The sequence below is a fragment of the Manis javanica genome, chromosome 8 (assembly GCF_040802235.1).
Source record: "Manis javanica isolate MJ-LG chromosome 8, MJ_LKY, whole genome shotgun sequence".
NCBI lineage: Eukaryota > Metazoa > Chordata > Mammalia > Pholidota > Manidae > Manis > Manis javanica.
This window is the reverse complement of record NC_133163.1, coordinates 14,574,121-14,599,059: the sequence shown is the minus strand read 5'-3', so window position 1 is coordinate 14,599,059 and position 24,939 is coordinate 14,574,121. Positions and strand designations below refer to the sequence as shown.

Below are 24,939 nucleotides of genomic sequence, written 5' to 3'. Positions count from 1 at the left end.
TGTAAATGTATCAACTCAGCATGTTGTGTACCTCAAATTTATGTAACATTATATGTCAGTTAAAAAGAGATCAGTCCTTATTTACAAAACATGGTGCTCAAGAGGCTAGCCAACACCTAAACCGTGCCTCAGCTGCTGTTGGTGGCAGGGACTTGAGACTGTCTTAGTTGCTGTAGGATCTGCCCTGCTTCTCCAGGGGTCTGAACAGTAATGTGTTGTTGCCACAGAGCAGGTGAGTGAGGCAGTGAGGGTGAACTGCAAGCTGTACTAGGCAGCTCCTCTTGGAAGTAGAGATGGGGAAGATGCTCAGTCAGGGGCGAGTTGATGTGATCCCCTTTCTCAGTGACTGCTTTATCAGTTTGCTTTTAGTTTGAAGGCTCATTTGGGAGTGAGGAGACATGGTGAGTCCTGAGCTTTCTAGCTGTGTGATCTCATTGAAGTCCTGTCTCCTTCTTGGGCCTCACTAGGTTTGTACAGTAGCTTTCTTGACCTGTGGAAGGTCCCAGCAACAAGGGGGTCTCTGCAAGTGCCACTTGAAGGGCAGTCACTCTTCATGGATTGGTCTGGAAGGACTTGCCAGAGGAAAAACTGTTGGAGCTGTTTCAAGAAAAATGGGGAGGTTTTGATTTAGAGGACAAGAGAAGACAGATCAAAGGTCGTGTTCTGAGCATCTATCACATGTTAGGCAATGCTAGAGGTTCGATTTATGTGACCAGATATTAGAACAATACTATTCCAGCATGAGTTTTGACTGATGAGCCCATATGATGGCTGTCAAGATTCCAAAGGACTGTGAGAATGACACATTCCATGTGTTGACTTGATAACCTGTCATGATACTCTGTTTCAGGACTCCTCAGAAGACAAAGGTTTCAAACTGAAGTGAGGAAAGGGGTGAGGGGGTTTCCTTATTGCCTCGCAGCATCTCCAGGGGGAGAGAGAAAGGCACCACCTCTGATCCCAAACCCAGGAATTTGAAATCTTGGAGCCTCAGAGTACTGGAGGCTGACTTATGCTCAAGAAATCTTACATGCCCTGGATGGGGGATGAGGTATCCCCCAGGGAGTCCCCAAGAGGACGAATGCTGAGTAAGTGCCCTGGTGGGGCCCCGGGGCAATGCCACCATGTTGGGATTGGCTGCCCCTGCAGGACTGGTGAGACTCCAGGTGACAGCGGCTCCCCACGCCAGAGGTGACCATGCCAGAATAACGGCAGAGTGTGGAGCCAAGGCCATCTGAAAGGGAGAGGAGGTAAGCTGGTGTCCAAAGCTGCACTGTCTTCTGAAGAGAAGGCACAACAGAAGGAGCTGCGTGCTGCACGTCTGTGGGCTCGGAAGGATCCCTCAGCACACAGATGGCCAGCCTGACCCATGGCGACTGACGGACAAGGGGCTCGGCAGGACCTCTCGGAAGACACCAGGGAGGTGCCTGCCAACAAGAGCCAGCCCGACCCTCACCAGACCCGGGGAGCAGAGGAGCCCAGAGAGCGCAGGCTGTCCTTCCCCATTTCTTTCCTCTGTCCCCCGAGGAAGAGTCCAAACTGCAGTGCAGAGTGGCCGAGGAGGTGAACAGTGGGTGGAGAGGCCACCAGGGCCCCCTTCCCCCCGGCAGGTGGCAGCCTGAAGCAGGCCTGAGCTAAGTCACATTAGAGTGAAGGTAAGTGGCTTGGACAGACAGCATTCTAATTTCTGAACTTGGACTCTTGAGGCATAACAACATTGTAGAACTTTATTCAAAAGTCTGCAGAAAAGTCAAATGACCTGCTGGAGTAGGCAGGGGAAGTTACCTCTGCTGAGGAAAGTAGAAGGGGATGCAGGAGGCAAAAAACAGAGGTGTATGGGATCAGAAGGGATGTTTTTTCACCCGTCTGGTTGCATGTCATTACCTCTCTCAACCCTCACATTTCTTTAAGGCTGAGCTTCCCAGGGGTGTTGAGGGAAAAACTTCTGAGCATGGTAATGGTGTGCTGAGGAAAACGAGTCCTTCCTGAGTGATGAGCTTGTTCACTGAAGCAAAACTAAACTGGCTTCTTTATCACAGGGCTTCTCAGAAGCTGTAATATGCTAACATGCATTTGGGGCCTACAAGAGGTAGGCTTCATGACACTTTCTGTGCTCATTTGGTCATGTATGTTCTCAGAGTGTGCGTTTAAGTGCTTCTGTGAAGGATTGGAAAATGCTGCTCCAGAACACAGAACAGCACCTCTGTTCGGTAGCAGATGAAAGATGTTTTGGTTGTGTCTTTAATTCTCAGAGCAGAGAATTAAAATATATATATATATCCAGGTTACCTTAGGAGATGAAGATTTGTTCATAGGATAAACATGGAAATAAGGATGTCAAAAAGCTCAAGCAGGTCAGGCTCCATGGAGACCTGAACACAATTTGGGAACTGGAAGGTCATGCGGAAGGAAATAAAGCTCTTCAGCAATAATTTCTTGGATATGACAGCAAAAGGAAAGACAATAATAAAAAAGATAAACTGGACTACATCAAAATTTGAAACTCCTGTGTATCAAAAGATATAATCAACAGAATGAAAAGGCAACCCATGGAATGGGAGAAAATATTTGCAAATTATTTATCTGATAAGTGGATATTATCTAGAATATATAAAGAACTCCTATTACTCAACAACAAAAAACCAAACAACCCAAGTTTTTAAATAGGCAAAGAACTTGAAGAGATATTTTTCCAAAGAAGAAATAAATGAATCAGCATCCTTTAATGATCCAATCAATCCAGGCCAGGTTGGTACTATTAGATGGTAAAGAGAATAGCTAAGAAATGTACTTTGGCAGAAGTGGCTAGTTGCTGGACAAGGGTGCCAAGATAATTAATGGGAGAAAAAATAATCTTTTCAAAAAATTTGCTGGAACATCTGGATATCTACATGCAAAAGAATGAAGTTGGGCCCACACCTCACACCTTATACAAAAGAGAACTCAAAGTGGATAATTTATCTAAATGTAAAAAAAAATTTAAATGAAAACAAGGGCACAAATACTTGTGACTTTGAATTAGACAATGGTTTTGTTTTTATTAAAGTATCATTGATATACAATCTTATGATGGTTTCACATGAACAATACAATAGTTTCAACATTCACCCATATTGTCAAGTCCTCACCCCCACTCCTCATTGCAGTCACTGTCTATCAGTGTAGTAAGATGTTATAGAGTCATTAATTGTCTTCTCCCTGCTATATTGCCTTCCCCGTGACCTACTTATATTGTGATTGTGAATTATAGTGCCTCTTAATCCCCTTCAAAAATGGTTTCTTAGATACAACATTGAGAGCACAAGAAACAAAAGCAAAAATAGATCAATTGGACTTGATCAAAATTCACATTTTTGTTTTAAAGGACAGCCATCAAGAAAATGAAAACCCATAAAATGGGAGAAAATGTTTGCAAATCATATATCTGCTATAAGATTTGTATCCATGATATATAAAGAATGCTTACAACTCAACAATAAAAAGACAAATGACTCAACTCAAAAAAGGGCAAAGGATCCAAACAGATGTTTCTCCAGAGAAGAAAAACAAATGACCTGTAAGCAAAGATATTCAACATTATTAGTCATCAGTCATCATGCAAACCAAACCACAGTGAAATACTACTTCACATCCACTGTAATAAAAAGAACAGAAAATAGTAAGTGTTGACAAGGACATGGAGGCAATTAGAACCTCATACACTGCTGATGGGAAGCTTCTTTAAAAAACAATCTGGCAATTCCTCAAAGGTTAAGCAAAGAATTTGAACAGTTTTCCAAAGAAGAAATACATGAATCATATCCTATGACCCAGAAACTCCACACTTAGGTATATAACCAAGAAAAATGAAAACATATGTCTGCAAACAAACTATGCACAAAATGTTTACAGCAGCATTATTTGTAATACCCCAGACATGGAGACAGCCCAAATGTCCACCAACTGATAAATGAACACTTGTGGCATATTCTTACAATAGAATATTATCAGACAGTTTAGACCGAAATACTGACATACAATATGGAAGAATTTTTAAAAGATCATACTAACGAGAAGAAGAAATGTCCAGAATAGGCAAATTTATAGAGACAGAAAGTAGATTAGTTGTTGCCTGGGGCTGGGGAGGGAATGGAAGGATTTGGGGAGGTGGGGAGAAATGGTTAAGGGGTCTCTGGTGTTTCGTTTTGCAGTAACAGAAAATGTTCTAAAATTGTGAGATGGATGTACAACTTTGTGACTAGTTCAGAAGGTAAGTTTTGCCTGAAATAAAAAGCTCCTATGGGAATGAAGTGGGAGATGATATGGGACAGGCAGGATGGAAACAGATTGTAGAGACTGAGCAGTTGAGGAGGTTATATTCTATTCTGTCAGCAAAAAGCCATGAAACACCAGGATAAAAGGAATGCCTGGGAAAGATTAATCAGTACGTACACTCTGCTGAGTTGTTAGGCTAAGGCAAGCTAAATTGCCCAGTGGGAAGAGAAAACAAATATAGTAATGAGCCTAGACATTAACTGTTCCAGTCACATAGATTAAATCACAAACATGCTGTCTTCAAACTGACTCTCAGAGAATCCTTAAAGAAGCCAAGAGAAGACACATTTATTTATGTAAATGTGGAGAGATGGCAGTGTTTTCGTTCGACAAAACGGTCCCTCCTTTCAGCCCAACACCGCCACTGCCTCACAGGAGATGAGTGGCTGACAGTCTATGTCCTAGAATTCACCTCAGGATTCTGGCTGACTCTTTGCAGGTCTCAGAAGAAATCTAACTGGCCCATGTGAGATGGTTATCTAGAAGGATTTTTCTTTTACCACTCTTTTCTTCAAGCACTTCAAAATGCAACCTGTATTGGCTGATCAGTTTCTCATAACTTTTCTGGAAATGGGTGGAGTAAAGGGTATCTCTGTGTCTCAGTTGGTGAAACTGAGGTGGGTACTTAATCTGATTCTTTGGCATGACGTAGAATAAAATCGAGGTCTCCTGAGCCTCTGACTATGACCATTGCACTACTATGACCATATGCCCTCTTCCTAGGCCATAACAACTCAGCTTTGACCTCGGTGATGGATACTCAGGTGCTGGGTGGGGGTGGGGGGCTTCAATTTGGCTTTTGTCTCCTCATCCCTCTGGGTTGGGTCTCCACACCTCCTCTCCATCGTTTGTAAATACAGTTTCTCCTTATCCTTGAGCCCTTCTGGAGATTTAAAAGGACATCATGAATGGTGTTAGATTACTCAGTACATTGAATTTATATGGTTTATTTTGTTTAAAAAAACTGGGGAGTCTGGTGACTGTCGGTAAAAAAAAAAAACTGGGGAGCACCTGGGGTTAAAAGTGTGAGCTCTGGCATCAGACCAGTCTGAACTGACAGCCTGTGCCTCAGTTTCCTCACTACAAAGTGGGCATAATAATGCCACCTATGTCATAGGTTGTTGGGGAAATGAAGTGAATATACACATGCCAAGCAGTTAGCACAGCGCCAGACAAGTAAGTGTTCAGTGTCAGCTAAGAGAGAGGAAAGGGAACCGAAAAGCAGTCTTCCAGTACTTAAATGGCTGCAGAAAATGAGACAAAGTCTGTGTGCCAGAACTAAGACAAATGGGGCAGATCTGTCTTCCAAATAACGTTATAACCACTGGAGATGCTTAACAATGGAATCAGCCAGCCAGAGCTTGGGGTCCCCGTCCCTCCGGGGATTTAAGCTGCCTTCTCGAGGACCGCTTGATGTTGTAGCAGAGCGGTCAGTCTTCAACGGGGAAATGGGCCAGGGAACGTCCATAGGTCTTCCCACTAGACACTCTGTAAAACACAGGTAAGGAGCTTTAAATGACCAAGAACCCAAACGTTCCATAAAGTTTTAGAACTGCAGCAGCAATGATCAAATAAGGAGAGATTTGTCTTGAACATAAGCTACCAAAGACTATTCCTCCATCCTGCATTTTGAGAGTCCATGAAATACCCAGGCAAGGAAAGAGGAGAAAACCCAAATGAGGAAAAGTTATCTTAGAAGCTTACCAAAGGCTGGAGGAGAACAGCCGAGCTTTCACAGCCTTAGGTTCGACATTCAGGCTGAGGGTGAGCAGGGCCAGCCAAGCTGTGGAGGAGGACAAGGAATGGGGCAGACGAGAAGGAAGGAACGGCAGGGGCCCGCCAGGGGGGGTTGCCGCCTCCTCCCTGGGCTTTTCAACTCCTGTCCCAGGAGCCCCCAGCCTCTGCCATCGTCTTAGGAGGCAAGAATTGCTTCTGATCCGTGAGGTCTTATTGACCAGAGGCAAAGCAATCAAGTTTCCTCTACCGGAGCCCAGCCCTGAGAATGGGGAAACTGAATCAGCTTTCCACGCATTCAGGACCTTCCTTTCTGACATCTTGGAGCTCGTTGTCGTAACCAGTTAGACTGTCAGAAGGAGAGAGGCTATTCAGAAGGAAAAGGGGAGACACAGGACCTACCAGGGCAATAGGATTTGAAATATTTTCAATTCTAATGTCTTTGGGGGATATTTGTTTTTTTTACTCTGGGTGGCCTCCACCATCATTAGGCAAAGGCTGCTCTTATTTCACAGGGTTCTGATAAGACTGCCAATCACAGCTCCTTTTCATCAGCCTGGTCACATGATAGGATGGGAATGGCCAATCCTAGAACTCCATTTTCTTGCATCCAGTGATGGAGCCAAGAGGAGGGCACATGACTAGGTGGGACCAATCAGAGCCTTCCATGAATGCTATGCTAATAGGAACCCTGAAGAGCAGGTGTGCTCCTTCTCAGGGAAAGTGGACCCTTAGGGTCAGTTGAGGCTGCACCACCAGGGGCCTTCTTTACCACCGTGGTTGAAGCAAAGAACTTCCTAGAAGGAAGGCAAGACTGAGAGCTGGAAAGAGAGTGACAGAGCCCAGTCCTTACTGTTTAAGAGCCCAAATTCAGCTATGACTCCCAGCACACCAACTCTTGGACCTCTAAATTATATGAACAACAAAAAATTAGATTTCTGTCACTTGCAACCAAAACACAGGAATTTTGAGGCAACACAGACATTCAGATCAGAACTGTCTTTTTCATAATGCTGTTGGAAGGGAATGTTAGGTCAGCCTAGGGCTAAGGAGACCTTTGGTGAAAGATAAGTAAGAAACACAGAAATTTGCTTGGTTTTCTCTCCCTGTCATTCTTGCTAGTTACCTAGGATCAAAGTGACTGCAAAAATCAGACTCTAGCCCATGTTGGGTGCAAACCAGGACTCTGGAATCATATAACTGAGCTAATTTTGAAGGCATAGGCTCTTCTTGATTCTTAAAATAAAAAGCCCCCCACACTCCTGTCAATCATGCAGCCAGTTAAGGGGCCTCGAAGTGACAAGCCACTGGATTGTCAAGGTAGATTTAATACAGAAGAAGTCTGAGGGTTGGGATAATTATACTGGAATCCTGCTGCATGGCCTGATGCACTTGCCTGGGAAGGGGATGTGGAGGAGTCCAGGAGTATTCTAACAGGTGGTTTAGGGAACGAACAAGTATAATTCTCACCTGCTTGGCCCAGAGCAGGAAGTGGTATGCTAGGACCAAGAGACTGGGTAGGTGAAGGTAGTGGAGAGAACGTGGGGAGCCTCCTGACATCTAAAAATGGCCAAGGTGGACTTTAATCAAGCTTGTCTTTGCAAACCACAGGCACCTTCCCAAGCTCATGTGCCCTAGGAGGCTTTGTGTGAGACAGAAGGTATTTGCTCAGCAAGTTACTTAGCTCCCTTTCCTCGGGTTGCCCCCACAGCCAGGTTTGAACCTTTGAACGGCATGTATCAAATTTCAGTTCTGATTCTTCCCAGCTCACACCTCTTCCCAGCCAGTTCACAGAAATCCCTGTGTACACTGATTGCTTTCCTCACCCCAGAGATGAGGATCGCTACAGCTCAAAAAGACCTCTCCGCTTCCAGAGACCGAATAACGCTGCTGTCACCAAATCATATCGAATTAGCCCCCCTACCCCCGACCCCTCTGTGACCCATCCAGATTGCTTTGGGGTAGGGAGTCACAGAGCTAGTGCTGCAGAAATCCCATGTTTCTGGGCACACGAGGTCCCCAGGGGCCATCTATAGGCGGTATAAGCACCCCAGGAAACTCAGGAAGGTGGAGAAAATGCATTTGTCTGTATCTCCTCAGTAAGACCATAGTAGGCTGTAGGAAATATTTTAATATGCTGCTTGCAACACATGTTACCTTCAGCCACCTTCCCAAAAATGGGGCCAAGAAGCAACAAGGCTTTTGCTCTGCTGGGTGAGGAGCACAGGCCTGGGGCCAGAGCAGAATTGCTTTGGACCATTGAGCAGAGAGCAGAGGTGGCCCCCCTTCATAGCATCAAGTCCCTAAGCCACCATGACAAATAAGCACAAACTAAGTGGCTTAAAACAACAAAAAGTTTATTCTCTTATGGTTCCAGAGGTAAGAAATCCAGAACAGTTTTACTGGGCTAAAATCAAGATGTGAACAGTTTTTCATACCTGCTCTGGCTCCGCTTAGGCCCTCTTAGCATAGGTCTTGGGAGGCACAGCTCCTCACCAGAATACATCGCACCCAGATTGGACGCAATACCAAAGCAGGCAGAGATGTCTGCCCGGGCTCCAAAGGAGGACAACATCTCTTAGAAGCTTCCGGAGTCCATCGTTCATGTTCAAACTGACACTCCACCAAGCTTATAATAAGATAAATGCTGTTCAGTTATATTAAATTTGAGGTGAAGAATTCACTACCCACAGAGGTGACAGTATATACAGTGATTGGCCTGCACCCAAGTCCTGACCTTGACACTTACTAATTTGATAACCTTGAGCAAGTTCTTGAACTCCCAGGACTTAATATTCTCATCTACAAAATGGTTATAATACCAAATTTTCTCATTTCCAAGATGGCACCTTGCAACATTTCTGAAATTTTGCCACATCTTTTGATTGAAATGTATACTTCATTTGCTACTGCATCTTTTATTCCTAAAGACTTGTAATATCACTGATATTTCTTTTTTCAACAGCTTTATTGACATTAGCAACTACCAAAGAATTCACTAATCTAAATCGGATAGTTCAATGGCTTTTAGTATATTTGCAGGGTTAGGCAACCATCACCAAAATCAATTTTATCAACCCAAAAGAACAACTGTCCCCTGTAGCTCTCATGCCCCAGTGCTTCTGGGTCTATACGTCTGCCTCTTCTGGACATTTCATATAGATGGAGTCATGCATTTGGTCTTTCTAACTGGCTTTTTCTCTTAGCATGATGTTTTCAAGGTTTACCCCTGTTGTACTACTTCCTTCCTTCCTGTCGCCTAATAACATTCTCTTGTATGGCTACACATTTTACTTCTCCATTCATCAGGAATGGCATTGCTGGGTCACGTGGTAACTCCATGTCTAGCTTTTCGATGAACTGCCGACTGTTTTTCAAAGAGGCTGCCCCATCTTGTATTTCCCCATCTGTGTATGAGAATTCCAGTCTCTTCACATCTTTGGCAACACTTGCTTTTATCTGTCTTCTTAATTATAGCCAGCTTGGAGGGTATGATATGGTATCGCACTATGGTTTCAATCTGCATTTCCTTGCTGACTAATGATAGGAAGCATCGTTGCTTATAACTTCTGTGGAGAACTGCCTATTCAGATCCTTTACCCATTTTTAAATGGGGTTGTCTTCTTATCATTGAGTTGTGAGAGTTCTTTGAATATTCAAGATACCAGACATATGAGTGCAAAAGTTTTCTCCCACTCTGTGGGTTGCCTTTCACTTTCTTGATGGTGTTCTTTGATGCCAAAAAGTTTTTAATTTTTATGAAATGCAATGTATCTCTTTTTTCTGTTTGTCACTTGTGTTTTTTGGTATCATACCTAAGAAACCACTTCCTTATCCAAGGTCACAACAATATACTCCTGGTTTTTTCTCCAAAGTTTTACAGTTTTAGCTCTTACATTTAAGTCTATGACCCATTTGGGGCTAATTTTTGTATGTGGTGTGAGGTAGAGATTCAACTCCATTCTTTTGACTGTGGATATCTAGGTGTCCCAGCACCATTTGTTGAAAAGACTGCTCTTTTCCCATTGAATTGTCTTGGCATCCAGCTTGAAAGTTAATTGACCATACATGTGAGAGTTTATTTCTAGACCCTCAAATCTATTCCATCCATATATTTATGGATCATGATCTATATTGACCTATATCTTCATGCCGGTACTGTCTTGATTACTGTAGTTTTATAGTAAGTTTTGAAATCAGGAAACGTGAATCTTCCAACTTTGTTCTTCTTTCTCAAGATTATTTTGTCTATTCTAGGTCCCTTGCCTTTCCATGTGAATTTTAGGTTCAACTTGTTAAAATCTGTGAAAAGAAAAAAAAAGGCAGCTGGTATTTTATATTTTTATTGTGTTTGCCTTGAATTTATAAATCAATTTAGGAACTATTGCAATCTAAACAATATTAAGTCTTCCCATCCAGGAACATGGGAAGTCTTCTTTAATTGAGCTCAACAATGGTTGTTTTGTTTTGTTTTAAGAGTATAATTTTTTAAAAAGAAAAGATAAATACAGGCCAAAAAAAAGTGTAAATGTGGCACTTCTTTTATTACATTTATTCCTAAGCATTTTATTCTTTATGATGCTATTATAAATTGAATTGTTTTCTTCATTTCATTTTCAGATAGCTCATTGTTAGTGCATAGAATACATTGCTTTTTGTATAGTGATCTTGTACTTTACAACTTTGCTGAATTTATTTATTAGTGGTAACAGTGTTTTAGTGGTTCCCTTAGGATTTTAGGTATACAAGGTCATGTCATGTGCATCTTCTTCCTTTCCAATCTGGATGTCTTTCCTTTCTTTTTCTTACCTAACTGCCCCCACTAGAACCTCTAGCACAATGTTGAATAGAAGCAGCGAGAGGGAATATCCTCTTGTTCCTGATAGCGATCAATCTTTCACCTTTACATATGATGCTCGCTGTGGGTTTTTCATGAATATTTTTTATCATGTTGAAGGATTTCCCTTCTATCTAGGGTTTTGAGCATTTATGTCATGAAGAGGTGTTGGGTCGTATCAAATGCTTTTTCCATAGATAATAGCTTAGCTTCCTAGAGCTCTCTGCAGCGTTTTGCATAGGGATAGATCTTTGGACCATTTTGGTAACTTTCAGCACCAAGCGCAAGCAAGGAAAAACTCAGATCTGCCTGGTTGCTGATTTTGAGACATCTGAGGAGAGGAGGAACCCTCTCTCATTGCACCTGTAACTCCAGCTGGCCCTCCACTTGGCCCCTACCTGGATTCTCCTCTCGCGGCTTACATGAGGTCTGAGCGCCGGTTCTTGTTACTGTGGATGACCAGGGCCTGGAAGACCAGTTGAGATTCACGAAATCAGGTCAGATTCTTTCTTTACCCTTTGGAGGAGGAGGTGGGTCTGCATAGGAAGTTGCCTTTTTTCATCTTCACCAAACACTAATTTCTACATGAGCACGTAAGCCTGGGTATAAGATTCTCTCAACTGTTTGTAAGTTTTTCATAGGACTTTATTTTGCCCATGTCAGGCAGTAAGCTCTTGGAGGACAGAGACTAAGCTCTTCATGTCTCTTGAAACTTTCATAGAACCAGGTAAAATGTTTTTCACATAGTACAGACTAGAGAAACACAGATCACTAGTTATCTCTGCCTTTTAGCAAAATTTTCAGATGTGACACTCGGCCTGTCCGCCACCCAGATTATGGAAGAGGCTGAGCGGCAGAGGGGAGGATGCCAGCAACACACAGATCAGACAAGAAACAGAGACATTGAACCCGGGGTCGCCTAAGTCACGGGTTCCAGCCGTCCCTGCAGGGCTTTATGGCTTCTGATGCACGACATCACAGCGGGGTTTAAGTGAGTGAATGGATGTGGTGTCAAAAGAGGAGAAACAGTGCCATGTCAACATCTTTTCAAAACTTGATGAGAAAAGTGAGGCTGATAAAGAGACTTTGTCAGGGCCTAGTGTCACAGGGCAGATCATTCCACACAGTATCGCCTGTCACTCCTGACGCAGTTTGAAAAGAGATCCTGACAAAGCATGGCATGATGGCATCATTAAATGGCACTGCCACTCATGCCCCCCAGGATATGACAAATGCCACCCTGGGCTGGGAGAAGCTGCACTGCTGGGGGTGAGTCTTCTCACCAGTGGTGATAACATGACAAAGCTTTTGAGTAAGACATCCTGTCCTCGCCTCCAAACCTCCCCTGACAAATTCTGCTTGGGCCTCCACTAACACAGAAACTGGAACACCCTGCTCACTGAAAACACACAAGCAGCAGTTCCCTTTATTTTGCAAAAATTAAATCCACTTGTATCACTCAGCACAGTTCCTGGCACATGCTGAATGCCCAATATGCATCCATTCTTGTTCTATTGGTAACCCTCTTACGGAGATTTCAGGGTATCTCTCTGGGAATCTAAGTGCCCCAGCTGGCTGGTCCTTTGGGCTGGGTTTCTTTGGTAAAGATGAGTGGGGATTGCTTGTTTTTTGTTTTTTTGAGAGAAATAAGCAGGTGGCTGTGAGTCATTTTGCACAAACTGAGCCCTGTGGTTGCAGGTGAAATGAATTACTCTCCAGAGTTAATGGGCATATATGTAGCTCAGTGACTGAGTGAGACAGGTGCTAATCGATACTCATTTTTGCAAAGACAAGGTGCTTGTAACACATCAGACGCTGGTCTGGGTGCTGGGAATCCGAATGTGCAGAGGCTAGTCTCTGCCTCCGAGGAGCTCACCAACTGGCAGTGGAGGAGGATGCAGGGTATAAACACAGTTCCATGGTGGAGTGGGTGGGCTGCTCTGATGGAGGGAACAGCCAGACGACAGCTTCCCAAACAGGGTGACATTCCAGTGCGTCTAGATGGGTGAATAATTCATCAGGCAGGCAAGGAGAGAAACTCTCAGCATCTGTTTCTTGATCTGTAACTTGAGGCTAAAAACAACAGCCTTCTCACAGGAGGCAGGACAGTTTAACGGGCGAGGGTGTGGACTCTGAACAGACGTGGGCGTGACTCTTGCTCTGCCGCCAAGATTTTGGGAAAATAACAAGAACAACTAACATTTCAGCCAAAGTCCTTTTGTCTGCAAAAAAAGGGACAACAATAATGAACATACTTTAAAAGAAGACACATGTAAAGCATTTGACATGATGTTTGGCACGTTACACACCAGAAATGCTGGACTATTTACAACTGTCACTGAGCTGGCAAGGATCAAATGAGACTCGAGATGGGAGGATTTTTGAAATTAAATCACTGGGATTATTATTCCAGGCAGAGATTATCTCACGTAAAGGCAGGAAAGCTAAAGGAGTCCGATTGTTTCTTAAAAGGAGAGGCCTCGAGCATGCTCAGAGTGAAGGGTGTGTGGTGGGAAGAGGTAGCATTTGAACTGAATGATCACCTGATCAAAGGCCAAAGGTCCTGTTTTAATCAATCAGTTATGTGACCAAACGTATGAAACAGAAAAATCACAAGGGAGAAAATTACTGTGACCATAACTGTATTTGAGTTGAAGTTTAAAACGTTTTAAATAATGACATAGTCACATAATGATAAATAACATATCCATACATAACACATTACAAAGAAAAAATTTAAATAGCAATACCAATATATCCCCCCACCCAGATTTAACAGATGTTGACATTATAGTACATTATAGTATCAGCTTCACACCTTCAGTTAAGCTTTTTTAAATAAATAATATGTTACAGATACTACTAAAGCTTTAAGCTCACTCATTTATGTGCATCCCTCCCCTGTATGTTTTCATACTTTTACTACATGCATGGTTCCATAAACAAAATATAGTATTGTTCTGAGTGTTCTTAGAATTTCAAATAAATAATGCCATACTGTATCATTTTACAACTTGTATGTTTCACTTGACATTGTTTTCAAGATGGCCCATGTTGTTGGATGTAGATAGAGTTGATTCATTTTCATTGCTGTATAGTATTCCCTTTGAGGTTTCTACTTTGGTTCAACAATGCTGCTTCTAGATGTCTCCCTTCAGGTGTGTGCAGAAGGCACTAGACTTAAATTCGCTGCAGAACTGTTCATAAAAGCAGAAAAAGGGTGGAGAAATGATCTAGTCATCTATTGCTGCATAATAAACCTCCCAATTAATGGCTTAAAATAACAATGATCGATTATACTTGTCATGCATCTTTGGTTTGGGTAGAGCTTAGCAGGGACAGCTCAAGTTTGCTTCATATGGCACCAGCTGAGGTGGATGGAAAGCTAGGGGCTGGAATCATCTAAACACTAAATCATTTGTTCACATATCTGGAGAATGTTGCTGGCCATCTATCGACTGGGGTGTTGGCTGGGGCTATCGGCCACAGTACTTACATGTGGCCTCTCTAAGTGGCTGACTGGCTTCCCAAAAGCTTGGCAGTTGAGTTCCAGGAACGAGTGTCCCAAGAGAACAAGGTGGATTTGCATGGCATTCTTATCATCTAGTCTCGGAAGTTGTATGCCATCACTGGCACCCCAGTTAATTGACGGAGGCAGTCACAAAGGTTCACCCAGGTTCAAGAGGAGTGCCACAGTTACATTTTAAGAAAACGTGGGATAGGATAGATGGTTGTGGCCACTTTTGGAAAATACAATCTGCCACCCAACCTAACTGTCCATGGTGTGGACATATATATGTCCCGTACACACAAAATACATACAAAAATTATGACTTATTTTCTATTGCTTTAAAAGCTATAGAAGGGTGGGGATCTTTTCTCAAGACAGCAACATAACACCACACAGAATAAAAAGAATGAAGTGTTGGGAGAGTATTAATAGGGACTTTGCATTGATCTTTGTATAGGCTGAAAAGATATTACTTATAGACATGAGACTATCTTCCTCTCATAGAGAACTCTCAGGAATAGGCCCAGGGGAGAATTCATTTTTAAGGTTTTCTTTTTTCCTCATGAATGATGTGAACAAAATCTTCTGGTTCTAAAAACCAAGGACTTTAACAGAACAGTTGCAAAGCTGAATTTCCTGAAGGCATATCTTTGTTCCCTCTGGCTCCAGAAAACCCCTAGGAAAGGCTCTAGAAGTATCTTCAGGGGCACCACCAGTGGTTAAAGAGGCACCTGGAGCCAGGAAGGTTGGGTTTGAATCCTGACTCTGCCACTTGCTTTCTGTGTCACGCTAAGCACTGACATTTAACTCCTCTGAGCCTTGATTACCTTCTAAGGACAATGATGTTAATACCACCACTTACAATAATTTTGTAAACACTGTGTTAATTCACAGATTCTGCTTCGGTTTGACAAGTGCTTTAAAAGGATTGTTGTTATTAATGGTCACAGGGAAAGCAGATTCAGAAAGTTGGAAGTAACTTGCACGGAATCCAGACTTAATCATGATCACTATGCCCCAGAGTAATCCCCAGCGTTCTCCCAGCAGGCCAGATAATTAACTTCGGGCTCTCACTGCAAAGTTCTCTGACTCTATTCCCTCTCGTGTGAGAATTGAAATAGTCACAATGGGAAGCTATAGGACAGAAGGATGAGTGGTAAGGACAGGTGGCAGAGCCCTCCTGCATTCCCATTTTACAGGCAAGGAAGCTGCCGGCAGCTCCTGCAGGAAGCATGGTGGCTAAGGGAGTGACTGGAAGACCCAGCCCCAAATTCATTGTCAGTTATCTTCCCAAACCCCCAGGTTTCCCTAATAACTGCTCAATATAAAGCTCCTTCCTCCCTGGAAGGCTGGGGCTGGAGAGGCAAAAGTCATCTCCTTCTCGTGGTGAAGGGCTTGGTAGCCACAGAACCACCTGGTGTTGCTGTCTGTTACTTGTTAACAGGGTGACCTTGTGCGAATTGCTTAGTCTCTTTTGGTTTCATATTCCTTAGCTGTACATTGTGCAATGGCCACAAGATTCTTTCCTGAGGGGAACTTAGCAAAATGGCAGACCCAGGATAAGCCTCAATAAATAGAAGCTTAAACCGGGGATGGGAGAGAGTGTTCATTCCCACAGAAATGAGGGGCCCTCCATGTGTTGATGAGTTGTCTTCCTCTTCCATCGGTTCACAGGCAAAGCGCTTGAAAACTCCCAGGTCCGGAGAGTGTTAGCATTGGAGCGGAGCCCCCTGAGGTGAATCCTGGAATGGTGGACCTAGTTGCCCAAGGATGCTGCTGGCTGCCCTTCACCTCTAACCGTGTCCATCTGGACACTCTCCTCAGCAGCTGCCCATTTTTCCTCCTTTCCCTGTGGAATCCAAGCTCACTACTGGCCAAGGGTATAGAGAAACTTAAAGTTTCTATGGCCAGGATTCTCACCTGACCCTAGTCGGCTGGCTCACTGCACAGGTGTGGACAATGCGTTATTATTGACTCTCTATAAAGTGCCCTGCCCAGCCCTGTGGGCTGCACTGCTGCAGGGGAGCAGGGGCTGGAGTGGTGGCAGCGCTGAGGGCAGAGACTGAGACGGCTGCGGGGTGGGGGGAGGCCCAGAGGCAGAGCCCGGCTTGCTGCATGCAGGCTCGCTCTAAGGCGGATGGGATTCTAGCGCTCCACCTGCCACGGTGGGAATCAAGCGGGGTATAAACCCTTTCACCCCACGAACGTTCAGTTGTCATTTTTCGGTCTCACCCAATCAAGAGTGAGCTTGCCTGGGGCTGAAACCCACTGACAAGACAAAGGATAAAGGCAGAACCTGGACCCGGGGATGGGGTGAGTTGCTCCAAGAAAGGAAAACGTGCTTCTGGGCCCATCGAGACTCAAATCCGTGACCCCGTTTACAAGACCAGCGCGTTGTAACCAAGAGACATGAAGCTGGCAGCTAACCGCGGGCCTATGGCGTTAGGATCCATATCCTCCTCCGGACACCTCCCCCGGTGAAAGCGGGACGTGCCTGGCCCCGGTGCCCTTTCCTCAGGCGCCGCCGCCACGGGAGCGCAGGGTGGGGCACTGCCCAGCTCCGTCCGTCTGCACCTGGTGCCTCGAACAGCTCAGCGAAGGGGATGTGCTGGAAAACGGAGGCGGGAGGGTGTGGGGGGGAGATGCCTCCCGCACCGCCCTCCTGCCCTGCTGGTCCCAGGCTGGGCTGTGCGGCGCGGACCCCGGCGCCGGCGGAAAGGCGGTGCTTTCACGTCGCGCAGCCACACGGTGGCGCTGCCGCACCGCCCGCTGGCGGCGGAGCCCGGAGCCCGGGGCCGCGACAGGTGCTCCCTCCTGCTCCCCAGCCCGGGCAGGTCCGGGAACCTGGGCGCCTGCGGGATCGCGGGCCAAGGTGAGGGCCACTCCACCATCTCCCCTCCCACGCCCCATGTACGTGCCCCCTGGGCACATTCTCGTCACACGAACCCCTAGAGCTGAGCCCCTCAGAGGTCTCGGCAAAAGTGCCCTCCTGAATTAGGAAGGCGCAAAGAATGAGGAACCCTGGCTTTAACCTCAGCTGAGAAGCCCGGGTAAGCCACACTCCGGTCCGAAAAAGGGAATAAGACAGAAGGCGGGGGAGGATTTATTCCCACAGGTGACTCATTCCCAGACCGGTCCTGGTAAGGCTGCAATAGCGGCAGCCCTGGAAGCTGAAGTTACCGTGTTTCACGTGCGAGGAAAGGAGGCTCCCTGCTGGCCAAGGCCGCACTGGTCAGAGGTGGTGTCAGGCCCGGGACTGCGGGCTGCCAGACCTGTGAACTTCCTGCCGCTGATCCCCGCCTCCTACATCCGAGGCTTTCACACACGTTTTTGCTGTTTTATCACTGACCTACACCTACACGGGTACCTGGAACTGCAAACAACCCTTTAGTGTGATGCACTCGTTTTTGTTTTGTTTGTTTTTTAGTCTATACTATGTCTTTTCTACCTTTTTTTTTCAATGCTGGTATGATGTGCTAAAAATGGTATCGCTATCACTACTGGGTCCTTAAATTTGTGGAACACTGTCATAGGTCATAGGTGACTGGGCTCTTCCAGCTGTAAAAAAATCAATGCCCAGCAGTCTATGTAGGAGGCCAAAGTCAAGACCAGGTAAAGGAGCCGGGAGACTGCTACTCCACGAATCACCTGGAGATGTGATTTTGTCTCAGTAGGTCTGGGGTGGGACCTGAGTCCAGCATTTCTAACAAGCTCCTGGGTGATGCTGACCACCCCATACTCAGGGCCAGGAATCCTCTGCTTCCTCACCATCAAGTATGTTACAATGAAATCAGTTTTGAGACCGAATTTTGCCATATTCACATGCATATTAGTAAGTAAGCACAATACTGGATTCAGCCTGTGCTTGTAAAGTCCCAACTCTTGGTCCTTGTAGGCTCTTTAATAAGAACTTTCCGGAAGGGTTCTGTGGCAGTGGCCAAAATCCACTGTCTCTTTCTTTCATTGGTAATAGAACTGAAACTAGACAGATGCTCTTGAGCCAGAGACCTGACTCCTAGGCTTCCTCCACCCAGGGTGAGGAACTTCCGGGTGAAGTCTGAGCCAGTGGAATATGAGCAGAAGTGGTATTTGCAACTCCCAGGTGATCTCCTTGGGGACAGCCCAACTTATCCAGCTGAAAAGACAATCTAAAACTCATAGTCCAGCTGTGTGTACCTGAGTTTCCTCCTTTTCCCTTCCTACAGGTAGGAAAGTGAAGATCCTGTATGTCAGCTGACCCTGAAGGCAACGCCCCGGGGAATGACAGAGCACCAAGGTGGGAGGAGCCTGGATCCCTGAATCACTGCACAGAGCAGAGCTGCCCTGTCACCTAATGATGTTATCTGAGAGCATCATCAACTTCTTTAAGCCGCTGCTTTGGTTTGGTTTGGCTTGGTGGGGGCCTGTCTGTTACAACAGCGTACCCGGATTAACCTAGGTTCATCTGAGGCATATACTATAATGTTCTTGTGGAAGAACCAACTAACTTTTTCATCCGAGAAGGTGACAGTCCCCTAAGTGTGTGTGTGTGTGTGTGTGTGTGTTCAGGTAGAAGGGCTGAGGGAGATTCTAATGCTATGTTCTTGCAAGATGGAGCTATGCCTATATGTGTGTCTTTCCAGCTGTCTACATAACATTAACACCACTTGTTTAGCCAACAAAAATATTTGTAATCATTCTTAATTATACTCTCAGGGGAAGTTTGAGAAAGCGATATTTGGAACTCGGGGTCCTTCACACATTCGGGGCCCTGCTCCCTTACTCAGCATGCTGCCCGAAAGCCTCTTTCTTCTACTAATTAGCCTCCTCCACCTTGGTCATCACTTAACTTACACATGCATGTACCTCCTGTATCTGGCCTGAAATATTTTTAAGTAAAGACAGACAAATTTTACCCTGTGTATTTTCACTGGGAGTATTGTTATAGTCTAAGTGGCTATTCACCTCCCTTCCCATCATTTCTTTATTATATAAAAGAAATTTGTCTTACACACTGTTTCACAATTGATGGAAATCTACTTTCCCAGACCCCACATCTCCCACAGTCCTCTGGGGGAGGGCCTACCTGTATCTTTACCCCTCATACTCCCAGAGCTTGCTTCTCCTGACTTCTCCGGATCCCCTTTGGATTCTGTGCCCGTGATTGTCGCCTATCTCTGACCCACGTCAACACAGAAGTCACTTTTAGTGAGGTCTGCTGGGTAATGGGGTTGGTGCGGGGTTACAGTGAAGTGGCTGTCGCTGATTATTTAAAAGTCAGTATTAGACATCCTCATTTGCAGAGGCCCTTCAGCCACCCTGACTTCAGGATATTTTTCGTGTAGGGGCTCCTCTGGCTACCTTCTGAAACCCCTGGGTGTTTCCTCTCTTGGGCTCCTTGTATTTTACAGCTGCTTCTTTCCACTATTCCACTCCCTCTGCTCCCTGGCCCCTTATCCAGTAAAGAAACCAAGTGGCCCTGATGTGTTAAAAACTTTCAACCACCCCATTGCCCTAGTCCCTTATTCAGTACTCTGCCCTAAGTCCCCTCTTTTCTTATCACCTGGGCCAGAGGGAGTTTTGCTTAACTCCAACACATAGACACATAAATAAACCCACAGAAATGTTCCCTTCCTGTCTAGCCAGCTCATAAAATAACTTCTTTCCTCTCCCCAGCTACACACAGATCTGATCAAGGTATTCCTTTGCTTAAATCTCTGCAGTAGCTCTTTGCTAGCCCGTCCTCATCTCCATCGCCATGGTTACTAAGCCCCTGGGGACTGGGTCCTGCCCCCTCCATTTCAGCCTAATATCTCACTGCTTTGCCCACACACCTCCTGCACCACGTCTGCCCAGTCACTCAGAGGCCTCTGAATGGGGCCAGCTCAGCCAGCTCACCTTCATTCCTTTGCTTTCCTCCCTGACTCTGCCTGGACTGCCTCTCCCTTAACTCTGCCTGGTGGCTGCTGCCTCACCTCCTCTAGGAAGCCCTCCCTGACTTCTTAGGCTGGGGAACTGCTCCTTCTCTGTTAACCCCTCTGGACTGTCTATCCTAGCACTTAAAACTCATCTCAGGAATTTTAGCTTTACTTGTCTCTGTCCCCCACTAGATGGAACTCCTTAAGGGCAGGAGTATATCCAGCATGGTTTTGTACCCTAAAGATGAGGACATAGGATGCCTTCTGTGCCCATTTGGTAAATGACCAGCTGAATGTGTGAGACCAGACTGAAATAAAGGACAGCCTGAAAAGGGTGAAGAAGGGAAAGGAGGGCCTGAGAAGCAGCATGCCGGTACAGGGCTGTGGAGAAGGGGGCCACTCTGGGCAGCAGGTCCAGAGTCAGTCAAGATGCACAGTGACTCCAAGCCTTTAGTTGTCTTCAAAACCGGGGTTTTGAAGACCCGTATCCTCTTCCTTCTTCTTCTGTGAGACAGCTCTAGGTGTTTTCACCCCACTCCCCCTCCAGCGCCAGTCACTGAGTGCTAACTATGCCTGTCTTCGGAAGAACAGAAACTGGAAGCGGGTTTACCCTGACCTCAGTTTCCCAGAAGGGGTCCCCTAACAGCTCAGGTGACCATGGGGTCCCTTTAGCAGAGGGGGCAGGGCATTCCAAGGTCGCTGACTGTCTATGTACAGACATCACTGTCCTGGCCCTTCTCCAAACCTATTCACCCCAAGATTATGTCCTCTCTCGGAGGGGCTGTGTCGGTCAGGATGTGCTAGGTCAGATCATGGGATTTAAAACCACAGGGCATTTAAAACCACAATGAAGTATTTCTAGGTCCCATGGCATGCCGTTAGGAGTCAGCAGAAAGACCAAATCATTGTAGTTAGTGATGGAGAGCCACCATCTCAAGTTAGTTCTTCAAGAGAGCTCTAGAGGGTCCCACACTGGCAATGAAATGCCTGGCCTGGGAGTGACTTGTTTTACTTCTACTCACAGCTCATTGGCCAGAGCTAGTCAGAGGGCCGCACCCCCCACGGTGGGCCCTGGGAGTGCAACCCCCCCAGAAGATGGGGACCTAGAAATCCTTGTATACTGAAGTAATGACTACTGTAAGGGGTGAGGAAAAGAAAGTCTATAAAGAGGGCAAAAAGGGAAAATGCAGGCTTTCAGAGAAACAGGAAAATCTGATTGCCCTTGAAACAGCTCCCCTGAATACAGCAATGCAACTCCAAGCATGAATCCAGGCTTAATGAATTTGGAGGAGAGGATGCTCACTGGGCACCCATAGTCTCATTAATTTTTTTTTCTATTGACTATGTTTTGAAATGATAATATTTCAGATCTATTGCACGAAGTGAAATTTATTATTTAAAATAATTTAATGGTCTTCTTTTACTTTTTAAGAATGTGGCTACTAGGAAATTTAAGACTACGTATGTGGCCTGAAGAACATTTCCATGAACCAGCGTGGCTCCGGAAGCTGAGGGCAGGATTTGGGTAAGGTCACCTACTTTCAAGGTGCCATTTCCCAAGCAGCAGATTGTAACATTTGATCAAGCCCTACTTTGGCAAAGTTCTTATAAGGATGGTGTTTCAAGTTTGGGGCATTTTTGTTTCTCTTTATTCACCTTTCTGTTTTTCTTCCAAACTGATCTCCAAATCTTAACTAAATGGCAATTGCTGCTCACACACACACACACACATTTTCCAACATTTTCCCCTGTGTAAAGTGAACATGCCTGATTGCTGGATTAAGCAAAGGAAATTAATTATTACAGTAATTATTCGGCCACTAAATATTTGAATGCCAGACCTGACACAGCTGTCCTGGGGGCCACCTTCAGCTTCCTGAATGCATTAGTATTGACAGAGCAGCTCAAGCCAATGTATTTTTTTATAGGGGAAAGTGTGAATGCAGTCCTCCACTACCACAAATTATGCAGTTGAGTTTCCCACGTTTGGGGAAGTCGCAGGGGTCAACACGTCTGGAGTGCAGGGGATCAGCCTCGCCCCAGGGAAACCACCTTCCTGATCATGGCATCTCCCCTGCCAGGTAAGTGTCAAGCCAGTGTGTTTTAAAAATCCTTTTTTCTGCTGCATTTTGCTGGTGTGAACCAGGTACACTTGCTGGGGGCAGTATGGGCTGTACACCTTATGCCACAGGAATAAAAGACAGCTGGCTTCTGGCACCCATCTCTCCAGGCCAGGAGAACATCAAATGCTTGAAAATGAGAATCTTCAGTCTTCAGGGTGGCCATTCAGCAGAGTCAGGATATGTGCAGTGTGAATACGCTAGTTGGATAATGGTAGAAACCACAGTGTAGCTGTTGGAACAGACTCACAACTAGCCCTCAACCCTGAGGCAGGGATCTGTCCCTGGGAATTCTAAAGCTGCAGAAGCCGTGCCAAGGCACCTGTGGGCAGTCCCACTGAATTCCTTCTAGATCGTCCTTCCATTTTCTCTCGCCATTGTGCCCTTGGCAATGGAGTCCCCAGCAGGTATCACCTGCCATCTTTCCTGCCGAGTCTGTTCAGGGTGGAGAAGAGATTTCCTTTAGTGAACAGATGCAGGTCAAGACCAAGGCTTTCAAAAAGCTGCCATCTGGGTGATTCTCCAGCAAGAAAAGATGTCCCACCTGCTTGTCACTTGTCTGTCCATTTTTTTCTGCCGTGGGGCTCTGCCTTCATTCAGGAAGCGTGTGATGGCTGACGGAGCTAAAGGTGGTCCAGACAGTTCCAAGCATGGATTTACAGGAAGAAAAACATTTCAACTGCTTGTTCTTTTTACACCGTGAGGTAGGGTTTGAGCTCAACGGCATGGAGATGTCTGCACAACTTTTTGCACTTTTTTTTGTAAGTCATCCAATTAAACCATTTTAGGAAATCTGAGGTCGCCAGGTAATTCTCCCTGACACAATCCTATTGCTCCTGCTTTAAAACTGTCAGTTCAACTCAGAAAACTCTTAGGCCACATGTCAGAGAGTATTGAAGGCAGTGGCTCCACTGCAAGCCTGAAATGTGTCCAGATGTCCAAAAGGTTGGCCTACCTCATCCAGAGTTTTCATTCTGTAGGTCAAAACCAGAGTGGTTTTGATTTTCTCCAAAAGGATGAGTCCTCCAAGCAAATACACAAACCCAAATATACAATGTTACAGCAAATGATTTCTGTTTCTCTTGAAAAGTATCATCATCTATTAATAAATACAAATTAATAATAAGAATAGCAGCTGTATGCAGCACTTCATTTTCAGGTACTGTGTTAAACATTTTAGAATATCATTTTATTTAATCCTTATACATTAATTCAAAATATACTTATTGAAAGACTGTGGTCTTGACTAGTCGCTCCTTCATGCAGCTCCCATCCCATTCTGTTACCATAGAAACATTGGAGGTGGACACAGAACAGTGCCCTGTACCGCTTCCCCTCTGTCCACCTCTGATGGCAGCTGTGGCTGGGATGGACAACCCCCCAACCTCCAGTGGCTTTGGATTTGGGGAAGGAAGGGTGGGAGAAGCCTTGTCCCACAAGTAGGTGCAGCCTGGAAGAGCAGAGAAGTTTGCCTCACAGGATGGGGATGGAGGTGGCAGAGAAATATCAGGCCTTTTACCCTTCAGAGAACACCTCCCATGCAGTTCCCCCAAGGCTCCCCAATAGGCGTGAGCCCCAACTGCCTGACAGGGCTTAATAAGGCCCCCTTATTGAGCTTTTCTCCCCCTCTGCCCCCGCTCACTGTTGCTTCCCTTCTGCTTCCTAGATCACCTCCCAAATTAACTACCTGTACTTACATCCTAGTCTCAGACTCTTGTGTAAGGGCACTCAAACTGGACTATTACCCCCATTTTACAGATGTGGATATAGAGGCAAATTACCTTAAAGTCTCACAGCCATGAGACGCAGAGCGAGGACTCACACAAGGTTTTTCTGACCCAAGAGCCCATGGCTCAATGTCTGTCTGCCTCCGCCAAATGCCTTTGTGCTGCCCCAGTAAAACTAGGACTTGTTCTGATGAACTGCTGACCCCTACTGGTCCTGTACAGGGCAGCCCATTCCAGCACGGGGCAGCTCTAATGATTAGAAAGTTCTGGTTCATATTCAGCTGGTTCAACATCCATCCATCCATTCACACGTAGGTACTCTTCATCAGCAAGCCCGTATTCCTCAGTGCCAGGCACTGTGCTCTGAGAAGGCAGACCTGGGCCCTTGGCTCAGGGACCCTCCTGCCTGCACTGGTGAGCACTGTGCAGGGGCGGGTGCTGGCAGGGTGCTGTGGGAATATGGGGTGAGCACCTCACCCAGCCAAGCTGCCCTACCTAGCATCCTAGAAAAGGATGGTCCCCTGTCCATTCAGCAGCCCTGCAGAGAATGGCTGCAGATAACATACCCCCATCAGCCCGCCTTTCGATGGGCCTTCAGAGCCGAATGGAGCCCATACCCCCAATGCAGTCAAATGAAAACCCGATACAGTGTGCACTCCCGTAGTGGGAGAAGAGACCCAGCCCTCGGCAGGGAGTATGGAAACCATGGCTGAATCCTTGAACCTGTGCCCGAGGTCAGCCTTTGCAAGATCCCACTGGCTTCTGCTGGACTCATCCATGCCCCCTACTCTGTAGCTTT

The 24,939-nt window shown here is 45.7% G+C and overlaps 1 non-coding gene across 1 annotated transcript; it reads right to left on the bottom strand.

The window, feature by feature from the left end:
* Window positions 1–22,218: 22,218 nt before the first annotated feature.
* On the bottom strand, window positions 22,219–22,382 carry LOC118967165 (U1 spliceosomal RNA). Its single transcript, XR_005054063.2, has one exon. It is a non-coding gene; the product is annotated as a U1 spliceosomal RNA (small nuclear RNA).
* Window positions 22,383–24,939: the final 2,557 nt, after the last annotated feature.